The sequence below is a fragment of the Nelumbo lutea genome, chromosome 5 (assembly GCF_056320005.1).
Source record: "Nelumbo lutea isolate HS-2025 chromosome 5, American lotus-T2T, whole genome shotgun sequence".
NCBI lineage: Eukaryota > Viridiplantae > Streptophyta > Magnoliopsida > Proteales > Nelumbonaceae > Nelumbo > Nelumbo lutea.
The window spans coordinates 25,702,896-25,717,006 of record NC_142688.1 but is presented as its reverse complement, the minus strand read 5'-3'; the positions used below and the strand labels follow the sequence as shown (position 1 = coordinate 25,717,006).

Genomic DNA, 14,111 nt, shown 5'->3' with positions numbered 1-14,111 from the left:
CTACCGGAGAACGCCTCTTTGATTTGCTAACGCAGCCTGCCAGCCTGACCATTTCACAAATATGTCCAGTTCATCAAAATACAAAGTAGTACTTAGAAATTAAAATTACACAAATACGTCCCCTTCGTCAAAAGCAAAGTAGTGCTAGAAATTAAACCAAAGATGTTAAGACCTTAGGTGTCAATGTGTATCAAGTGAATGTTGACAGAGTTCAAATCTGCGCCCCACTAGTGGGCGCCCCACGAACGCCCCACACGATCTGAAGGCGCCTAGTGTCCTCTCGCATGATTCCCCCCTCAGCAGTGGAGCTAATAGGACGGCTGTTAGCTCCAAATTCCTGCTGTTAACTTTGACCCCTGCACTCCATCCAAGCTAACGGCAAGAACTCCGGCGACGAAGACCGTTCCGGCAGACACATTGGAGGTATTCCCCGTTTGCCAGTAGTCTTCACTTCTCTCCTCCAACCTTCTATTCATCAATCGCTCTTTTTCTTCTCTTTTTCTTCTTCTGCTCTAGGGAGGAACTTTTCATTTTTGATGGCCATGCCGGACGGGGCCAAGAAGCTAAAGACATTGAACTATCTCCGGTATGTTGAATCCTTAGCGGTTCTACCATCCAATGTCGGGAAGATCTCGCATTCGCATGCTGTAATCCTCGGGGAAGCGCTTGCTTCGGAGGAGAATGATCTTGTGTTCCCTAATGAGAGTTGTCTCGCCAGGCTCTGGTTCCATCGCGAATGAAGGTAAGTGTCAATTGATCTATGCAAGTCGGAGTATTGAATCAGTGGAAATCAATATTTTGGCGCGGTACTTGAATATGGGTGTTCTTTTTTTTTTTGCACAAAATAGGATTCACCGTATTTTAATAGTAGAAAAAGAACAAAATTTGATCAGGCGTTCATTGAATATGGATATTCTTAATTTTGAATGTGGGTGTTATTACATAGAATTCACTTCTATTTTTATTAGAAAATCCAAGTTTTGATGCAATAAAAAAAAAAAAAAAGATGAGAATGAGTAGGGAAAAACTGAACCTGTATAATGGTTGGGTGGTCGCCGGTGATCTCCTTTCCCTTCTGTGTTTTGTACTGAAAATAAAATAAATAAAACATGGAAAAGATGTTAGAGAGGGATGAGATGAGAGGGACGGGGAGTACCTCCGATGTGTTTGTCGTTGCCAGAGTTGTCGCCATTAATTTGGATGGAGGAGTGCAAGGGTCAGGGTTACAGAGACGAGGCCAGGTCAAGAGTCGAGAGTAGCGGAAATTTGGAGCTAACAGGACGAGATAAGTGGGAAATCGTGTGGAAGGACACTTGGCGCCTTCCGATTGTGTGGGGGCGTTTGTGAGGCGCAGATTTAAACTCATGTTGACAGTCTCATCATGAAAAGTACATATGAAGCTCGGACTAACCACATGAAATTTTATTTTGATAGACACTTAGACAGGACAGCTCAATAACTTAGTCCTTGGATATGACATGGGACAATTTGCTGGGGCAAAAAGCAGAAATGGGTCCTTTTCGAGTTTGGACCTGAATCGTCGTTTGTTCTCACGATTGTAGGAAGAAGTAAGAATATGGTTTCTTATTTCAGAGAGGGTCTGATTACCATTTATCAGAAAAATTTTAGACGCAAGTAGGCAACTTGTTGCAACTTTTGGATATATTTCTAAACAACTTTCTCTTAGCTCGTTAAATTAATTATTTTTTCTTTATCCATTCTGGTTCTACTCATAGTGGACACTCGATCGACATTTCCTTTTCCCTTTTGGCCCCGGAGAATGAATCACACTCATCTGTTGGTTGGAACCAACAATTAACTGGTGCCTGGTGGATCTCGATTCTCCCATAAATCTTTGTTAACTAGTCATTTCACTGACCAACAAATTAAAGTACTATTTTCGTTTCGTGTAGAGAACAAATCACGTTAATCAAGTTGAAATGGGTCACCCGTCTGTAATTTTATTAAGTGGGTCCAATGAATGCAAATTGGTTTTTCAAGTGGTTATACAAATTGACTACTCTTGTCTCCAAAACTGAGTGAAATCGAAGACAGAAGCATGTGATCACTTAAGTCCTCCCCACGATTGTTTAATTCTCTCTATATATACATATCAACGTGCTAACGGTTTCCTGCAGTTCTCTGATCAAGTCTTGAAAATCTCATTTCATCCTCCATTGAGCTAATTAAAAGCCGCCTTCCCTAGCTGGTTTTATCAAACTCTCAAGAAATCTCTTGTTATTGTTGTTGTTGTTCTTCTTCTTTTTCTTGCTGCATATCGATTGATTAACATCGCGCGAGCCGCCAGCGCCATGGGCATCCAATTACCAAGGATTATCAAAAAGTCTCTTCTTGCTGCTGCAAATCAGTCGGGTGGGGGTGCTGCTTGGAAGGCAGAAGTTCCAAAGGGCCATGTTGCTGTATACATTATTGGAGAGAAGCAGAGAAAGAGATTCGTGGTTCCCATATCTTACTTGAACCATCCATTGTTCCAGGACTTGCTGAACAAAGCTGAGGAAGAGTTTGGGTTTGATCATCCAATAGTGGGTGCTCTTACAATTCCCTGCGACGAAAATTACTTTCTGGGTCTTACTTCCCAGTTGAATTGTTTGTGAGTGTTGGATCGGGTTATATTAATATGCACGTAGTTACTTTAATACACAACTAGCAAGCAGAGAGAATCTGCAGTGCAGCATCCAATCCATCCTCAAGCTTCTGTTGATGGGTTGAATGAATTTTGACTCTTTTAGATATCATCAAACGTGTAAATTCTTTCTTTCTATTCCGTTTTCTCTTATTAATTTGTAAAGGACTTGGGAGGGATAGGGAGTATCAAGTGTGCATGGCTAAAGAGCTACAACTGCAGATACATTGTCCAATGTAATTAATATATATCATAATTCATATCATGAGCTTGATCTAAAAAAACGATCGGTGCCGACGATCGGTGGATATATATTCAAGTTCCCATGATTTTATTCCGCCCAATTCAGGTGGACCAAACCAGCAATACTTGATGACAGAGTCCTAGAAAGATTGATTTGGAACCAAACCAATCCAATCCGGCCGCCATCACTCACTCTTCCTCCCCCCTACTCCCTTTCTCTCTGTTGATCTCGTGATAAGGAAATCGCAGAGGAAACAAAAAAGAAGAAATGGTGTTTGGGCTTTGGTCTACACGAAATAGTCATTCAAGTTGTTATATATCGTCGGAGAGCTGAAGTAGTTCTACATGAGTAGTCTACACAAAACAGCGATATCTCATGGCCAGAAATGTGTTGATGATCTACATGAACGATCGTTGGAGTTGATCTGCATGAATGGTCCACATAGAACGACAATCTCGTGGCCAGAAATCTGTTGATCTGCTTCAACAATCATCGGAGTTGTTATCGCCGGTCATAAAGATTGATTGCAGGGGAGGCTTTGGCTGCACTCTTCGGTGATGTGAGAAGACATCTCACAACTTAAATGCCATTTTCCTCATTTACCCCTACTTTCACATGTACAACGACCAAACGTGTACGCTATTTTAAAAGGACGTTTGCGGGAATTGAGATTTTCTACCTAGAAAATAATTTGAAAATTCACACTCAAATGACATTCTCATCCGACATCCCGGGGAGTTGCGAGAATCGCTAAAACTGATTCTCTGGAATGATGCCAAACATGGTCTAAAGGGCTGAAATCACAATTTCTCTAGAAATTAAAAAACAGGCCTCTCTTTTGAAGGGGAATTACAATTACCCTGAGGCATGGTTTTCAAAACCGGACCAGACCGGACGGTTGGACTGAAAAATCGGGAATCAGTCAGATGACTGGTTTCATTTTTCCCCAAAACCGAATTTTCCCTAAAAACTATTGATTTTGGTCAGCAAACCGCTGATCCGAACGGTTAACCGTTTGAATCGTTCGAACGATTTTGACCATTTTATATTATTTATTATTTTTTTGTTAAAACGGGCCGGCCATTCAACCTGGGAACGGACCCCTGACCAGTTCATTCTACGAATCAGTTTTTAAAACCTTGCCCTGAGGTTCCTTTTCTCTAAGTTCCCATGGCGGTACCGACCTGATCCATATTCAATTTGAGGGTTCAACCCGAATATAAAGAGTTATATAATTTGTGGGTTTCTCTTGTATTCATCTTTTGGCTGAGAGATGTGTTGAGAGAAATTGTGCATAATTCTGTATTCTCCATTATTGTTCCCATAGAGGATTTCAACTCCTCATTTGTTTCGTGGACATAAACATAAGCTAAAACATGTAAATCTATATATGTTCTGTTTCTTAATTTTCTGTATCTTTTATTTTATTTAATTTTCTTGTACCATTTGAATCTGTGCTTTTAGGTTTTTCCACAATAGTTATGAATGATTCCAACCTATGCAAAGGAAGATATTAAAATAACACTTGTTGACAAGCATCCCCTTAATTAGTTTATAATAATTGAAAATTTAAATTAGATATGAGTGTCCTGACCAAATTAAAGGGTAATGGCAATATAGCTAGCTTCTGATTGTTTCCTCTTAATTGAGTGGAATATAGAGATCCACTGCAGTGATCAGCTAACTTTTGTTTACAATTTTGCACCTTGACCCAAAGGAAGAGTTCACCATGAAAAGATGAGAATCTTATCGTTCCTGGTGAGGTTAATTCAGACAAGTGGAAGATGAGAAACATGAATGTTGCAACCTGGACACAAATGGATACAGGAGACAGTAAATCCATATCTATCTACCTGTATTCATCCTAGGAAGAGAGAGATAGAACAAATCAAATATTAATAAATTAGATTTTATTTGCATGGTGGTGGTTTAGACGTGAAGCCAAGGCAATGAATATCGGCATCATATAGGAAATATATGCATGGTTTTATTGTTAGTATACTGCTATGGTATTATATATTAAAAAAATTCAATAATTTTAAATAAATTTGAGTTTATCTGACACAAATTATTGAATTCAATAATTAATACAATCACGTAAACCTGTTGGTTGGTCGGTACTTTACAGACTCAAGGAAGAATCTTTATAAGGTTGGCTGCACAGTACGTACTATGTACATGACCAGCAGGGTCTATGTTCAGTGCTTCTGTAAATATGAATCTTTATATCTTCTGTGATCGTGGGAGGAGAACAAACCTAGACCAGATGAATGTTCACTCCTGCATTAACTCTAAAGCAGTGGGGCATCATGTCTTGCCATTTATACCACACATCTACTTTGCTTTACAATAAATCTTCATGAGTTGGAATTAAAGAAATCATTTGATATCCCTCCTAAACATGCATGATATCCAACATTGTTCTCACCATTCACACACATTGACCGTGTTGGGTTGGGTGACTCTTTCTATACATAGTCTAGGGGTGGCAATTTTCCCCATCCCCGATGGGTATTCGGGCTCCCTTATTCGACGGGTCGGGCATGGGGGTACTTTGGCGGGGTCGGGGTAAGGGATGGGGCTATTCTTGAATCCCCGGTCAGGTTTGGGGACGGGGATGAGGAATGCAAATCCCCACCCCGACTCGGCCTCGATTAATAAATATATAATTATATATAATATAATATATTATTTATATAATATTTATATTACATATTATATTGTTATTCATTTTTTTTAAAGATTAAAACTTAAAAAACACAAACACTCAACACTCAGTCTTCGGTAGACAAAGAACTCTGAATCATGAACCCTAGTCTTCTTCTTCCATCGTCTTCGTCGCCGATTCATCAACTACTATCGCTGTCCCCACTCACCATCGGACATCGGACGTCGTCGGACGTCTATTGTTGCCAACTACTAGTCTACCACTCAAGTCTCGACAGAGGATAGAGATATTCAAAGAAGAACTTAAACTCAGTTCTTCAATCTTCCTTCGACCTTCGTCTATCGGCACCGACCGCCATCACCATCGCCCTCAGACTCTTTCTCGTCGCCGACCTCAACTCGCAACGGTCCTCTCTCTCTTTCTCACTCTCTCAGACTCTTAGTCTCTCTTTCTCTCAACTTTGACTGATTTCCATTATATTGTAGAAAACAAATTCTAATATAGTTCAAATATTAGCATGTAGTTTGAATTAGGGCTAAAAGAAAAAAAATGCAGAATGCCTGGAATGAAGATGAGCGCCTGTCACCTAAAATGCAATATGAGCTGAACCCAAATGAAATGAAACCCAAATGAAACCAATGCAGAATGCTTGGAATGTAGTATGGGTCAAACTCAAATCACCCTTCAGATGAGCGCCTGTCATATGTTATTTTATCAAAATATTAGTTTTATTGTTTATTATTTCTATAATTTGAATAATCATTGAATTGAAAAGCAACTACCAACTAGGAATAGAGACTCATGTCATTCTAATTTTTAGTTTTATCATATTCTGAAAATTTTTAATTCACATTGGGTTTGTGTTTTTGCATTTGATATTTTGATATAAGTTGGTAGTGATATTCATCAATTGAAGGTTATCATATTCATATATACTTATTATTTAATTCATGTTTGGTGTTATTTTTTATTTTTAGATTTATAATTGATGAGATTTTTTGCTTATTAATTTTTTCTCTAGTTTTAAAATATGGAAACTCAAGATGAAAGTTCTAAATCAGGGACACCTATTAGTAACAATCAATCTCCAATTGGGGTTGAACTTGAACACTCTCAAACTCCAGCTTTATCAATTCCAATTGGTTCTCCAAGTGTGTCACCCGTTGAATCTCCCGCTTAAAATTCTAATGAAATTTTGGTTGATGATTCAGACTCACCTAATCAAGCCCCCGATGCTAATGTTGGTGTAAAAAGGAAATTAACATCTATTGTTTGGAATCATTTCAAAAAGATAAAAATAAATGGGGAGGATAAGGCAGAGTGTAATTATTGTCATAAAAAGCTTGGAGGCAATAGTAAAAACGGGACAACTCATTTGCATGACCACTATAAAACTTGGCCAAGAAGGTGTTATGAAGATATAAGGCAACATGCTGTAATAAAAGAATATAAAAAGGCTGATGGAAAGTTTGTGTTAGTAATTATCATTTTGATCAAGATGCTTCAAGGAAAGACTTAACCACCGTGATAATTTTACATGAATACCCACTTTCAATGGTTGAACATTGTGGATTTAGAAAATGCACAATTAGCCTTCAACCTCTTTTTAAGGTTCATTCTCGGAATACTATCAAAAGTGACATGTTGAAGATATATGACTATGAAAAATAAAAAAACATTGCACTTTTTGGAGAAAAATCCTAGTAAGGTTGCAATAACTACTAATATGTGAGCGAGTAGTAACTAAAAGAAAGGCTTTATGGCTATCACAACACATTTCATTGATGACAGTTAGGAGATGCAAAGTCGGATTATGAGGCATTTAGTTTTCAACATGTTACTTTAAAATTTAATTTTCTTAATGCATTGTCAAAGTTCTTTTTGTATTATTAGTAATTTGATTTTAAAACAAATATTTGAGACTTGTTCTTACTAGTAAATTAATGTTGCATTTTTAGGTTTGTTTATGTGCCTTGTCCACACACTTCGGAAGCATTTTCTAATGTTTTAGTGGATTGCATGATCGATTGGAATATTGGTAGGAAGTTGTCGACAACGGTGGTTGATAATTGCTCTACTAATGATTCCCTTGTTGAGATTATCTTGAGTAAACTTAACACTAGTGCACTTATGGAAAATTGTTTCACATGCGTTGTTGTGCTCATATTCTCAATTTGATTGTCAAATATGGTTTGGAGATCATTGGAGAAGGCATAGAAAGGGTTAGAAATAGTGTGGCTTTTTGAGTAGCATCACCCAAAAGAGAGCAAGCTTTTAGAGAAGCAGCATGTTAGTTGCAAATATCAAGTTAAAAAAAATTGGTTCTTGATTGTAAGACCCAATGGAACTCGACATACTTGATGCTTAGTATTGCTTTAATTTATAAATATGTATTTCATTAGTTGAAACAATGTGAGCCTTTGTATAAATGTTTACCAACTGATAAGGATTAAGATTTAGCTAAAGAGATTTGCGAGAGGTTGCGAGTATTTTATAATGTGATTGAAATATTTTCTGGAACTAAATATCTAATGACAAACAAGTTCTTTCTTTGTGAGATTAGATTTTCATTATCTTAGTGGCTTTCATGTTCTAATGAGATTATTAGAACAATGGCATCAAGTATGTTGCTTAAATTTGACAAGTATTGGTGCATCATTCAAGGAGTAATGGTTGTAGCATATGTTTTGGATCTAAAGTTCAAGTTGATGCTATTACAGTATTTATTTCTTAAACTTTATGGAAATTTTGCTTCAGATGAAATTTTGAGGATTTGTTAACTTTGTTGTGATTTACTCCATAAGTATCAATCAAGATCTAACTCTAGCAAGAATATTCATCAACGGAAGGGAATTTCTTCATCTTCATTTCATTGTCCAACAATGAGTGATTTTATAGATTTCAATTTTCTCCATAGCTATGATTCATTTATTGATGATTCTAGTGATATAACGATGAAATCTAAGTTGGATCATTATTTGGAGGGAGAAAGTTTTGTCAAGAGATCTAGATTTTGATATATTGGCTTGGTGGAAGTCCAATGGAATCAAATATCTAATATTGCAGAAGATTGCTAGGGACATTTTAGCTATTCCCATTTTAACTGTGGCTTCTGAGTCTGCTTTTAGTACTGGTGGTAGATTGGTGAGTCCTCATTGTAGTAGACTTCATGTTGAAACTTTGGAAGCATTAATGTGTGCTCAAAATTGGTTATTGAAGCAAGTACGAGGTATTGGAATTAATATTATAAACTATTAGTTTTTTATGTAATCTACTTTGATGCCTTTAATTTTATTTTATTCTTTTCGTTTTAGTATTGATTCGAAAGTTACAGATGTATATTACCGCACAATTGAATATGATTCTGATGTTGGTAAGGTAATAAATATGTTTCTTAATTTGATTATTGATGTAAATGAATTTTGTGATTCTTATTTATATTTGTAATCGATAATTACTTTAATTTTTGTAGGAAGTGTCTTAACAACAAGTCAATCTCAATCAAGTTAGACTACTTGAATATTTAATGATGCCATGATAAACCATGAATGGGTTGTTTTGAAGTTAAACTAATTTTTAATTTAGTACATATTACTTTGTGTTGGTGGTGTTGAATGTTGGACAAATTTTAATTTTAATGTTATCTTGGTGACTTACTCCCTTTTAGTTTTAATTAGTTGTTTTTACCAATTCAGGTATGTTAATGAATTGCATATGTTGCTATCGTGTAGTATATCTGGATTGAATATCTCCTTTTCCTGTAACTGCTATGATTTCAAGTCACTTGCCAATTTCAAGTGAAGACAAACTCTGCAAGATATGTCTTGCCTACTTTGTAAGATTATATCTATTCTTTCAAATTTCTAGTCTTTGAGCCTTTTAGAGCTTCCTTTTAGGATTTTGTACCGAGAAATTTGATGGAACCATAATTATTATTATTATTATTATTATCATCATCTTTGCTGCATCTTTTTGTTCTTAAAGGAACTCAAGGGTAGTAAATGTCATATTTTCATGAAACAAGGCACAAACTAACAACACGTCTAGCACCATTTGTAGGTTGATATTTTTTTCCTATTTTTTTCATGGTTGGTGCATTCAGAAATCAAACTATTGTTCAGCATTCTCTTCGTTTCTCTTACTGAATGTCTGCAATTATAATACTTTTTTCCCATCTCTTGCTGGTTTAGTGATCGTGGGAAAAGTTGCAAATTTTGTTGCATATGCATTTGCTCCAGCTGTTCTTGTTACCCCCTTGGTGCATTAAGTATAATTGTCAGGTAATCACCGTCCTTGTGTTCTATCTTTATTTCAGTGTTAACTCAATGTTTTCTACATAAGAGGGAATTTCAGTGACTGTTTATGATGGTTTGGATGGCATGGACTATGCTGTGTTGGCTCATTTTATCTTGAAGGAGAGATTACACAAACTGGGGATCCTGGGCTGTGTGATGTGCATTGCTGGTTTCGTTGTAATTGTTATCCATGCACCTCAATGGCACCTAATTACTTTTGTAATCTGTTCAAGAAATTTGGAGTTTGGCAACTCAAATAGGTGTAAGCTTTCTCTTATTATTTTTACATTCCTTATACATGATTTGACTACTTTGTTAATGGCTAAATCCTTGTATTTCTATTTTCTTTTCTGTTTATGTTTTCAACATTTTTTCTTTGTTAATGGCTAAATCCTTGGTGATTTGAATCTCCATCGGGGAATTCATCCCCATCGGCATCGGGGATGGAGGGGGATTTCTTTCCCTAATGAGGATCGAAGACACGGATGGGGAATATAATCCCCGCCCCGAACCCACCCCGTTGCCATTCCTAACATAATCTCATATTGTGGGCAATACAGTCAACCCATGATTTCTTCCTTAATTAGTTGTTCCTTTTACTTTTTTTTTTTTTTCTATCCGTCAAGCCTTGAGTTTAGCTTCTCATATCACATCACATCCTTTTTTCTCAACCACAAAACTTTACTACTTGGTACCTGAATGTGATGCATGGGTTTTATTAAGAAAAATTAAGGAAGGAGCTTTGGCATTTTCAATTAAACAGTATTCATCTAAGTCCAATTCAGGCATATTTTTTTGGGTTATGTCTATTTTATTCGATCACAATTCAAGTTGCACTTTAGTGAGAGTGGTTAATTTTGTATGCTCTCTAGATAAATCTGTATTATTTTTTGTATCTTAATGTTTAATTTTTTATTAAATTTTAAAATTTTATGGTTTCTAATTATTTTTGTGTTATTTTTGGGTAGAATTATTTTTTGGTTTGAATAAAATTGGCTAAGGGTAAATTTGGTATTTAGATAAAATTAGTGCATTACATCAACATTTTCTATTTTTGAATGCTAAGAGACTGCACCTTTTTCCAAAACAATATAGGAGTGTTAAAGTCAAAACATATATAGGGGAGGTTAAGATGATTATTAGAAAACCTAATTAGGTTTTTATAATATTTTCTATTTTTAAATAGAGTTTTAGTTTAATTTAAATTCTATTGCATCTCCAATAGAGAGAAGAAGCATTTCACAATTCCCATACACTAATTGAACCATCCTTTCGAGAACTAGGGGTGCAAGTCGAGTAGGCTGGGCGATGTTTAAGCTTGACCCAGACCCAAGCCTAGCCCAAGCCCGAGGTCAAGTCCAAACTATTCAACTTGGACCCAGCCTGAATTGAAATTCGATGCATTTGGGTTGAGCTCAGGCCTAGGCCAAGATTGGGTTGGTTAATCAGCCTGTGTGTGTGTGTGTGATTGGCTTGAAAAATAAAAAAAGGCCAAACTTTTGGGTCCATGGCTAGCCTAAGGATCGAAAATCCCAGCTCAATCCACGTAATATGGCAAGCTGGGTCCAGACTCAGGTGGAGCCTGCTCAGTTGCACCCCTACCAAGAATTGCTGAATCAAGCCGAGGAAGAGTTTAGTTTGAGCATCCAATGGGTGGTCATATAATTCCATTAGGTAAGGGCGATTTCAAAATTTCAATTCATCAATCTGAATGGTGCATGAGTGGATTGATGCAAGAAGAGGAGGAGGAAATATATAACATTAGAAATTAATTTGTGAGCTTAGTTCCCATTTATCTAGGATTGGACCATACTTAATCAGTTAATTGCATGCAAAATAGTTACATTTTTGTTTAATATTTGTAAGGTGGGTTGGTAGTTGCATGTATTTAATATTTGAAGTTTCTGACAATCATAAAAACCTTTTCTGTAGTTTCACTTTGACAAAAACCTTCCCTAAATTTTTAAAAAACTCAACAAAAACCTTCCTTCTGGAGCCTGCCCCTCCACCAGGTTTCCCTCCGTATGGAGCCAGCGTCGCTTCGTTTCGGCTTGCCCACGCCGAATCCACACCGTTTCCGCAGCAGTTCGGGTAATGGGCAATGGTGGTAGTCTCGGTCTCCCGCCATTCCAGGTCGGGCACGCCATCCGACTTGCCACCATCAATAACAGCCTTCTTGTACTTGGGGTTTGTTTTGATTCTTTCCATCCGGTAGACCCTTTGGATGCTTACACCACTCAGAAGACAAAAACATGTTAAATCGATGAATATATTCTTTTTCCAACATACCTGTTTTACTCTTTTGTAAAATGGGAATTGAAATCAAATGCCCTCGGGTACTAAAATAAAATACACGTTACTACAGAAGACTTTCTGGTTGAAAGCCGCTCTTGGTAGAAATCCATTACTCATTTTTGGTTGAGGAAGAATTGCTCACCCGGTCCCATCAAGATGATCAATAATGATGATTGGTGCCACAAAATTTTACCTTATGTAAAAAAACCAAAGAGACAATAAGTAGTGCAATTGAATATTTAAATTAATATCACTTAAAGAAGAGGAAAAAGGAAAATCTATGATGCAAAAAAGATTTGGTATTGGAAGAGTTTTGATCAATTAAAACCTACCCATGAATTTTGTTAAATAACCCTTAATTAACTATCATGTTTATGATTCCAAATTGACTGGTCAGAAATTTATCAGATATCATATCTTTTTCATATCATAGTCAAATCCAGAGGAAAAAAGAATGAAATTCACTTGGCATATATGCTTTAATAAAAGAAATTCACTTGGCAAGAATCATGACCTCCGGTTTCCTCATCCGGGATAAAAGGTAAGTAAATGTTCCTCAGCGGATGGAATCCATAATCCTTCAATATGCGGATGGCCTCAAGCTATTGCATGCCAACACGTTTCACGTCCTATAATCCTCTGGCATCAGCTTGATCGAGGTGGCCATTGAAAGGGAGGTGGTTCCATTTCTGAAGCTCAATGGGAGCAACATTAGTGTGCAAGTTCGGGAGAATTGAAAGCAAGGTCCAAATATTTATGAAATTTGTAGCCGTGGAGGAATCAGGGTTTCGAATAAGCTGTGTTGATTTGCAAGTATTTATGAAATCTACTAATCACCCACCCCCATTGGGTTGTCTACAACTGAAACAACGATTAAGGGCTTTTCTGATATATCGGTTCAGTTTCGGTTGACCGGTTCAGTTTTGGTTTATGTATTTGTAAATTAAAAATAATGCGAACCAAACCGACTGAGTTAAAAAAGGAAAATATTCAATTTCCAAGGTTTAAAATTCTCAAATTTCTAATTTATCCTTATTTCTAATTTAAAAAAAAAGTTAAAATTTATATAAAAGTTTTATTTTCCAAAATTTCCTTTATAGTTTTTAGAAAAGAAGTCATTATTCATTCAAAATATATTTTTCACTCGTTTTTTGAAGATTGAACATTAATAACCTGATAAAAAAGACTAGGAAACTCTTTAAAGTCTAACTTTGTAAGAAATAAAACAGTACATTTTGAACTCTGAAAAGTTATTCAAACTGTACTTGTGAATATTGCTTCATCCCTCTGAGTTTCAAGTTTTTGAAGGTTGGATTTAAACCGACCAAACTGACAAACCCGACTGTTCAGAAAGCAGGCCTATTTTTAAACTCAATCGATCGGTTTCAGTTGGCTGAAACTTCAGCCTAAGTGGTTTGGTTCAGTTGAAAAAAATATATGCAACTGAACCGAACCAACCCATGTACAGTCCTACTAATTAATCAGCAGGATTCCGTGTAACGAAGGTACATTGATCAATTGGTGCTAGGGGTGGCAATTTTTCCTGTCCCGGACGGGTACCCAGGCTCCCCGACCTGACGGGGACGGGGTACTTTGGCGGGGTTGGAGATGGGACTATCCCTGAATCCCTGATCGGGTTTGGGGATGGGGAATGCAATCCCCGCCCCGACTCGCCCCCTATTAATAAATATATAATTAGATATAATATAATATATAATATTATTTATATAATATTTATTATTCATTTATTTTTAAAGATTAAAACTTAAAAAACACAAACACACGAAATTCGATAGACAGAGAACGCTGAAGTGAATCGCGAACCCTAGTCTTCATATTCCTTCGTCTTCGTCGATCACTGTCGCTGTCGCCACTCTCCCGTCGGACATCAAACGTCTATCATCACTAACTACCAAGCTACCCTCGAGTATCACAGAGGATAGAGATTGAGAGATACTCAAAGAA

At 36.7% G+C, this 14,111-nt stretch overlaps 2 long non-coding RNA genes across 2 annotated transcripts; one reads left to right on the top strand and one right to left on the bottom strand.

Annotated features, from left to right (window-relative positions):
* Positions 1–17: 17 nt before the first annotated feature.
* LOC148851149 (uncharacterized) lies at positions 18–2,323 on the bottom strand. The gene is made up of 2 exons (XR_016099778.1): positions 1,034–2,323; positions 18–721 (listed from the first exon to the last, which is right to left on the bottom strand). It is a non-coding gene; the product is annotated as an uncharacterized LOC148851149 (long non-coding RNA).
* LOC148851148 (uncharacterized) lies at positions 285–2,780 on the top strand. Its single transcript, XR_016099779.1, has 3 exons — positions 285–423; positions 517–742; positions 2,309–2,780. It is a non-coding gene; the product is annotated as an uncharacterized LOC148851148 (long non-coding RNA).
* The last annotated feature ends 11,331 nt before the right edge of the window (positions 2,781–14,111 follow it).